Source organism: Pseudomyrmex gracilis, unplaced genomic scaffold (assembly GCF_002006095.1).
Source record: "Pseudomyrmex gracilis isolate BER0280 unplaced genomic scaffold, ASM200609v1 scaffold_557, whole genome shotgun sequence".
Classification (NCBI taxonomy): domain Eukaryota; kingdom Metazoa; phylum Arthropoda; class Insecta; order Hymenoptera; family Formicidae; genus Pseudomyrmex; species Pseudomyrmex gracilis.
The window spans coordinates 31,897-41,154 of record NW_018021141.1 but is presented as its reverse complement, the minus strand read 5'-3'; the positions used below and the strand labels follow the sequence as shown (position 1 = coordinate 41,154).

Sequence of the window (9,258 nt, the reverse complement as noted above, 5' to 3'; positions counted from 1 at the left end):
AGGATTGAGATCGATTCGGGGTCGATGCGTCTGAGCGCGCTAGGATCGCGTAAGGTAGATCGCGGCGACCAATCAGGTCGCGAGGGGCGCTACATGCGACGCGATGCTCGCGCTCGGCGGCAGGACTCGCGGCCGCGAAATTCAAAGCGAGTACCGGGCCCTTACTAGCGAAAATGTAAGCAGCGAATATGTTCAAGCGCAGAATTCCGCAAATGCACTAGCGATGCAGCATGCAGTAGCGTAGCAGGGTCGTAGTTGCAGGTTAGCAGCGGAGTTGTGCAGCAGGCCTTTCCGAGGTGAAAGGGAAAGTTAAAGCTGTTTCCCTCGTCGGGTGTTCGCCTCGCTTCCTCGGCTTCTCAGCGCCACGGTTCGCTGTCCTCCGCGTTGTCATCTTTCTCGCCGCTGATTTCTGGAGACTCACCCCTCTGGTCGTCGAGCGAGTGCCTAGCTGCGACTCCACGCACGCCCTTCTCTCTCGTTTACTCTCGCCTTTTACCCAGAATCGATGGTTCCTGATATCTCCTCCAGCAGTGTGTTTTCGATGTGGTGAGGCGCCAAGAGCATACAAAAAAATAATACAAATAAGCAACTAAATCTAACGCACGCAAGCAAGCCCTGGAGGATCTTGGCGCTTCCCAGACGGTTCGCACCCCCGAACTCCCGCGATCCTGAGAGCTTTTTGGGGCGAGGGAGGAGCGGCGCGACTACCACGTCACAGTATATATAGCGTTATTAAGTTCTAAAGTTTAACTGTAAGGCCTATAACCATCATAATATTGTGATATTAGTTTATAAACTTATTATATATTTGTAGTCATTAATAGTCATTTTTCTTTATTATATAATTTTACTTTTAATTTTATTTTGATATGGTAAATTATACTAAAAGTGTAATGCTTTGTTATCTAATGTCTGTAAGTATATAGCGTTATTCAATTCTAAAGTTTATAATTGTTTATAAGGATAATTAACTTATAACTACCATAATATTCTGTGATATGAGTTTATAAACTTAAATAACATTCTTAAGTTTGTTAGATTATAACGTTTAATGTGATAACATTATTGTTTTTTGTTTTATTTAAAAAATGGTGCATTTTCAAATGTTGTTCTACTTCATTTAATAAAATAAAATAAAATGTATTTTTTATTAACATTTAGCAGTTTTTTTTCAACCTATTATTCTGTTTTCTTTCTCTTTTTTGATATTTTCCGCATACTGTTACTTGTACTTCCTACATACAGTCACTTTTACCTCCAAGTGACAAGGTTCTCTTTACTTTAATCCTCCTTTTGTTTTGTTTCAGGTGCTGTATCGCTGTACGGAAGGATTTTACCTTTCTCAGGATCGGGATGTTGATAGGTAAGTCCAAAGAATCTTACACATAACTTATTCAAACTATAATAATAAGTATATTTTTTCGTAGGTAAACTCTCACTACACTGATATATGTCTTTGATTTTATAAAACAAATACGGACGAGCGTTTTACAACTTTTTCTTACTTCGTTTTATACAACGTGCGTATGCGCGTCTGTCTTTAACGGCAGTTGTTATACGATTGACTTGCTCGGCGCCGCGCGCCTTCTTCTTCCTCCGGCGTCTACTTCGCCGTTGCGAAGTAGTACCGCCTGCGCATGCGTGGTCTTTTCCATTACGACCCAAACTTTGAGTATAAGGGCTCCCACTTGGTGTGTGTGTTGTGTGTGTGATTACGGTACGAATGGTGTAGTTTTGAGTGCTTATGTATATGTTTTAGTGTATATGTGATGTGAATTAAAAGTGTGACTTAAGCCGTGAAACTTTGTGCGTGTGACGCCTGAACTTGTAATGTGTAAATGTTCGCTTATGTGTGTGTTTGAGTGTATATGTGGTGTGAACTAAAAATGCGACTTAAGCGTTAAAACTTTGTGTGTGTGATGTGTGTGTGACGCCTGAACTTATGAAGTGTAAATGTTCTTTTATGTGTGTGTTTGAGTGTGTATGTGGTGTGAACTAAAATTGCGACTTAAGCGTTAAAACTTTGTGTGTGTGATGTGTGGGTGGTACCTAATTGTTTGATGTGTGAATGGTCGCTTAAGTGCGTGTTTGAGTATGTGTGTAGTGTAGACTAAAATTGTGTCTTAAGCGTCGTAAACTTGTTTGGATGATGTGTGTGTGATACCTGTCTGTATGGTGTATGAATGGTTGCTAAGGTGAGTGTTTGAGTTTTCTAGTGTTGTGTCGTGAATGTCTAGGATAAGCATTGTGAGTGCATGTGTGTGATGTATGTGTGGTCCCCGTATGACTGGTATGTACTTTCGTCCTTAATCTCTCTCAAACAATCCTTACCAAAACAACAACACTGCCCGCAAATAAACAACAAAACTAAAACTAAAACTAAAACAAAAAACAGACACAAAAAAAAATAAAACTTGCTTTTCTGCTTTTGTACCTAACACTGGTCCACCCGCAGTCTTTGCCGCCCTTATCTCTACCTACTACACTTAAACACACGTATGTAATTACACATAAAAGTCCTTTATATAACTTGCGCAAACGCCTTAATAACTAAACGGCCTTAACACTAAAGTCTCTGAAATCGCAGGTTGGTGTTCCCTGGGTGTCAGGTCACAAGGTTAGGTTAGGTTGTGACCGGACGGTTAAGCCGTTTAACTGACTTTTACGGTCGCCACTTGCTTTCACCACTAAGCAGGAAGGATACAGCCTTTTTGGTCTGTTTCAGGAACGGACTCACCAGATAGACAAACATCCGAATCTGCCGCCTTTGCCTTTGGATCTCCTTCGATTCTGGACCCTGGACGACTGAATTGGACAATGGACCACTGGTACGTCCCAGATTTTAACCGAGTTCAAGTCGTGAGAACGAATCACACACTGAGTTTATGGTTATACTGTTTATAAACTGTTTATTAACACTTGTTAAAAAGAAATAACAATTTTTTGTGTTACAGGATATATAAATATACAACGCGTTATTAACAACCGGTTCTTCCGGTGTCGCGATATACATTACTTTTAGCGAGACGATATTTCTAGGTCCGACTTCTTCGGAACGATCGTACAACACTATACGTTATACTGAGCAGGACTCGTTGTTACAACGCTATGCTCTCTTGAGCGCTCCATTCCAACTGCTCAATGACTGAGCAAGATACGTTATTACGGCGTCTTACTAGTTTGGGCGCCCGTATCAGACTGCCGTGAGGAGAGCGCGGCTTCAGGAAGAAACCTCGCCTTCCCCACTCCTTGGTGTTCGCGCACGCGCAACCCGCTTTAAGAACAAACCTACCGAATTATTGATTAAACTTCACTGAACTATTCTTTGATTTAAACCATGTCTACTGACAAAGTTTTATCCATAATTGACAACTTTTCACAAAGTTAACACAATTTTGTAAATTTTAATTATTGAAATTTTCCATCAGCCAAGTCTCATCAACACTCGAGAAGTTCATTCCCAAAGTTTCGCCAATAATTCAAAACTCTTTTTTTTAAAGTGAATAATTGAGAATCATCTCGGGCTCTGTAATCTGTTTAAAGTTAATATAATGTAAAGTCTATAAATCTCCGGAAAGCCGGAGATTCCAGGTTCGACTCCTGGCTGAGGAGTATTTTTTCGCAATATTTTAAAATGAGTTAGGGGGGTATTCGGGGTCATTCGTATACGTGATGCAAAACTAGCATCTTATATGAATTTATAGAATTGAAATTTCAATTAAAAAAACTTACATGAAAAATGTGAGTACGTCTGTTGTATATGTATATGCACAGTCATATTTTCACGCACAACATTCCGCGATAGCTCTTTATAGACATTACATTATATTAACTTTAAACAGATTGCAGAGCCCGAGATGATTCTCAATTATTTACTTTAAACTTAACGCCTGTCGAAAAAGGCTGTATATCAGAACATCTCAACATGTATGTAATATTGCGAGAGAGACTCCAAGTACCTCGGTAGCCTAACAGGGAAGGCGACGGCCCGGAAAACCGGAGATTCCAGGTTCGACTTCTGGCTGAGGAGTATTTTTTCGCAATATTTTAAAATTAGTTAGGGGGGTATTCGGGGTCATTTGTATACGTGATGCAAAACTAGCATCCTATATGAATTTATAGAATTAAAATTTTAATTAAAAAAACTCACATGAAAAATGTGAGTACGTCTGTTGTATATGTATATGCACAGTCATATTTTCACGCACAACATCACGCGATGGCTCTTTATAGACTTTACATTATCCTTTGTTTTTGTTCCAGACTGAGTCATCAATAGATAAGGATCCCAAATAAGTAAGTACCAAAACTTATTAACGCACCAATTATTGAAAATATATAGTGTGGAGCCTTTTCCATCAAAGCTCTTTCTATCTTCGAAATATCACTCATAATTCTAATCTTGTTTTTGTTTTACAGGTGTTGTCAGCCCTTCAGAGCCTACCAGATCCAAAACAAGTACGAAGCGTCAATTATTTGTTAAACTTGCAGTATTGTCTGTACAAAAGATGCTTTTTACGCACGCCAAGTATTAACAATAATTCAAGTTTCCGTGAGGGTTAGGCTCGACGACGCTGTCAGGGTGAGGACCCTAAACCTTTTGAATTATTGATGAAATTCGCCTGAACGCCAATTCCAAAGAAGAACAGTACGTACACGCAGTTTCAACAATAATTCAACTTTCAGTGAATGTTAAGCTTTACGACGACTTTCAGGGTTAGAACCCGAAAATTTTGTCTTTCGGCAAGTTTTTCCGCTGCTTGCTCAATCAGATGGCGAATTTCTGGTTGTTGTTCGCTGTCTGGCACTAATACTGCAGGAATGTCCTTCGGATACTCTACGTTAAAATGAAGATCCACAGGTCGCACGCCCGTGCTCCTGTGAGTCGTGACATTGATTACTTTTTTTAATCTTTCCACGATTTGATCCCAGGTGGTATGGCGACCATGTGCGTATGCCCGGATAACGCGACCAATCTCCCTCATTACTCTCTCTACAGGATTGGACTGTGGATTGTACGGGGAAGTTTGTTTGGTCCTCAATCCATTTTCTGCTCCGAACATCGCCCAACGGTCCGTGATGAACTGACCTCCCCTATCTGTATTTCATCCGGTGTACCCACTTGAGGCAAATACTGCTCGTACAAAACCTGACAGACCGATTCCAGTTTTTGATTTCTCAATGGATAAAGTTTAGTCAATTTCAAGAACTGATCACACAGTACCAGAATGTACTTGTAGCCGTTTGCTGTTTGCGGTAGCGGCCCAAACAAACTTAGTGACACTACTCTACCCGGTCTAGACGGAATTTCGTAGTAATACTCGCCAACGGTGGCGCGGGTGTAATATTTCGTTGCCATGCAAACATGGCATGACGCAACCACATCTCTGACAATCCTATCCACGTTTAAAACTGCAAAATATCGGTTAACAAAATCAGTGACTTTGTACCAAAATGTAACAGATATCGATGGATAATACTTACTACATCCCATGCAACTGACTCAGGTACAAGCACACGTTCGAGACCGCGTTCGCGTTGGCGAACTATGCCTTCTCGGGAAACAAACACCTCTGGTTTTTCACGTACCCACGCTGCTAAACTAGGGTCATTTGTCTGCGCCTTGCGGATCAAGTCGACTAAACTGTCAATATTAGCACCATCACGCGGTGAACTAATTACCGCGACGAATTTAACTTTGTCTTCGCGCCGTTTAGCCGAAGTTTTCGCGAAACTACGTGACAACGCATCAGCTATGCTATTTTGCTTACCAGCAAGATGACAAATCTCGAGATCAAACTCCTGCATAAAAGCAAACCAGCAAGCAATTCTCGGGGTGTTTTCCGTGCACGTGCTAAGAAACTTAAGTGCACAATGGTCGGTGTGCACCTTCACCCTGTGGCCCATCAGAACTGAATGCCACTTATGCAACGCCCAAACCAGAGCCAAACACTCTAATTCAGTAATTGCATAATTTTTTTCTGCACTCTTCAGACCTCGACTAGCATAAGCCAATGTAAAAGTTTGATCAGGATCACTGTTTAAATACTGGTAAAGTTTCGCGCCCAAACCTGTAATCGATATAAATACCAAACTTGTATCCCTTTTTTAACAAGAAAAGATCCTTCGCTTGGTTGAACGCCTGTTTGACTTGATCGAAAGCTGGTTGCTCAATATTAGTCCAAACAAATTTAACGTCTTTTAGTAACAACGCGTTTAACGGTTCGATTATCTCAGCAAGATTTTTTATAAAACGTCGGTCCCAGTTTACCGTACTCAGAAATGATTGTCACTGCTTTTTATTTCGCAGAACTGGAAAGTTTTTAACCGCGTTTCTTGTCTCCTTATTAATTGAAGCCTTAATTTCCGAATAGGTATGCCCTAGGAACGTTATTTCATTTTGTGCCCACTGACACTTATCTTTATTCAACCGAAATCCCGCTTCTTTTAACTTTTGAAGAACATATGCTAGATGGAATAATATAAGGCCGATACGAGCCAATCCCAGGATATTGAGCGGGAACTTGAACGTGCATACATATATGTATACATCTATAACAAGTATTACTTGTAAATATTTACAAGTAAGTTTCTTGAATTGAAAATTGAATTCTTAAATTCATACGGGATGCGGGATTTGCATCTCACATATGAAAGACCCCGAATACCCTGCGACCGGAGGCTTCGGGGAGCGGCGTTGATGTCGTCCGGATTCTGAACGAATCACTCGATTCAGAGATGGATCGACTGTTTGATGCGGCTGTCTCCACAGCGGCGGCTAAGCTCCAGGATTGCGAGCGGCGTCTAGCAGAAAGAAAGGACCTCCAACATCGACGCTCACCAGAAGAAGAAGCTGGTGCTAGAAAAAAGAGATCAGCATCAACGAGGTGAAGAGTTGAGACAGAAAGCAAAAGCGTGTACAGGGACAATCAGTCCAATCAGTAGTTTGTTTTATTTTGAGATTTGCAGCAGGGTGCGTAAGGCCCTGTTTTGCAGTGTGCATGGAAAGTCTGTTCCGTTTTAGTTCTTTTGCGTTTTTATTGTTTTAAAGTCCACTCAGGAAAATTTTATTTTGGATGGCCCAAATTGAGGGGGTCACCCGTTTAAAGTGACGTTTAAGTAAGAAATCGTAGTTCTTGTTTGGATCTACTGGGGTCAACTCAGTAGGTCCCTTAGTGTAAGAAGACGTAGGAATTTGCAACAATTGGGGTAGTTAAAGTTGACACCTACCAGGTATGAAGTTGCGGCAAAATTGTGAATTGTGGCTAAGACTTTGCGTGCGAGTTGTAAACCGTTGTAAGAACCTTCAGTCCTAATATCAGCGACAATGGATAAGTTTCATTTTTGTAGTATAAGATAGGATTGCCGTGTATCTACAAAATAAAAGAAACGAATTGTTAACAAAAACACTTGGAAAGTGTTTGGAAGGTCTCCCCGGTTGGAGGGAAGGCACAATTTACAACAATTAGGATAGTTTAGAGTATCATACCTGGGTTACCTCCGGTTTCCGTTTGAGAAGCAAATTGTTACTGAAATTTTGTGTGCGCATTTCTGGGTGGACCTGTCACCGTCGGCCGTTGGGGTCCTTGCTACGATCTAACTCGTGGAAAGGACGAACAAACTGACTGACGGTGGTGGCTGTCACGGTAACATCCAATCACCATCGGCATGCGTCAGGAAAATCCCGACACCCGGGGAGTTGAGTTATCACCACCTCAAGTCTCGGAATGGCGAGGGTAATGCAACCGACGGGCTTGGACGCTGCAGTTCCAGCACAGAGGAGGCATCGGACCTCGTCAGGCCGGCGTGGAAGATGGTAACGACCGAAAGTAACAACCTAAAAGGCGGTCAACAAAAGTTTTTGGTTTAAGGGAGCGAGTTAAAGTAACCACGGGTGCGTTGTGTGTAAGCACCTGGTTTTGAGCTCGGGGTGCGTAATGCCGTTTGTAACGTAATCAAAAAGTGATAGTGTTCTTTTAAGTTTTTATTTTGTTTTATTTTAGAGTGATCTTACGAGATTAGGGATTACTCGCGAAACTGACATTTTACAGAATTAACGAAGTTTGTGCAACTAACAAGTTCAATGATAAATGAAACCCTGAAATCGAGTTGTGCGTGCGTTTTTAACGAAAAACAAAAGTTTGAGCCAAAATTCAAAAGTTGACGAAAAGTTAGGTCTACTGACTTCGGTGGGATTAGGAGACTAACTTTCGGGTAACAGGTGTTTCTGGACTAACTTGTTGAAAACTTAAGTCTGAAAGTAACAAAAGGAGTTTGGTTGTTAAACAGAGGTTTAGCGTTGTACTTACGTGCATTTAAGTTTTCCACAAAGTCCGGATGGAGCCGGGTCAGCCTAAGGGTCCCGCGGCGGTCACCTAAAACAAAAAGAAAAAGATTAGTAAAAACTCTTTGTCAACCGGAGTTGTTGGTTAAACTTGACCGAGAAGCTAGACTAGCGTCAAGGGAACGATTGGTGGATTTCTACTCAAAATTGAAATTGTTAGTTTTGTTATCCCAAATCAGACAATTGTTAACAAACACGGAATAGACGAATTTTAACCGAGACAAGACATGAGCTCCACGCAAGAGGAAGTATAGTAAGGTAAATGATGTGCTAAGGGAGCGTGAATGTAATATTTACAATAGTCGGGCAAATCAACTTAGGTACAGTTGTGACCGGAAGGGACTATGTTTCGCGTACTGACTTTCGGTCGCCACCTACTTTAACCAACCAAGTAGGAAGGATATGACTTTTTAGTGTTTTAGGAACGGACTCACCAGACAAACTAAATCCGACCTTGCCGCCCTCGCATTTGGATCTCCTCAGCTTATGAATTCCGGACGATAGTTGCTGACAACGGATTTCTGATACGGTCTCTGTCCCCTCAAGATGATGTGGTGGAAAACAATTGCACACACAAAGTTTAATGTTTGGAAAGTTTATATAAGTTTATTAACACTTGTTTTAGTACAACAATTTTTTCTGTGTTACAAGGTTACACACAAGACGCGTTATTCACAACCGTACTCGGTATCGCGATCTTAAATGCGTTGTGACGTTTTTCTTGATGATAACGAAAATTCCCGCGTCGTCCCGCCCGAAACGAAAAGATACGAGATCGGGACACGGACGGAAGTCCGCGAGATAGGAAACGTCTCGACAGGCAGGAAAGAAAAAGGTGTTAAACCGAGCAACCACTGTACCGAGTTGACGAATTCTTCGATGTAGTTTTGGGCGCCAGACGCGTACTCGCGTCA

The 9,258-nt window shown here is 41.5% G+C and overlaps 1 long non-coding RNA gene across 1 annotated transcript; it reads right to left on the bottom strand.

Annotated features, from left to right (window-relative positions):
- Window positions 1-6,749: 6,749 nt before the first annotated feature.
- Window positions 6,750-7,808, bottom strand: LOC109861071. The gene is made up of 3 exons (XR_002250916.1): window positions 7,490-7,808; window positions 7,231-7,373; window positions 6,750-6,859 (listed from the first exon to the last, which is right to left on the bottom strand). It is a non-coding gene; the product is annotated as an uncharacterized LOC109861071 (long non-coding RNA).
- Window positions 7,809-9,258: the final 1,450 nt, after the last annotated feature.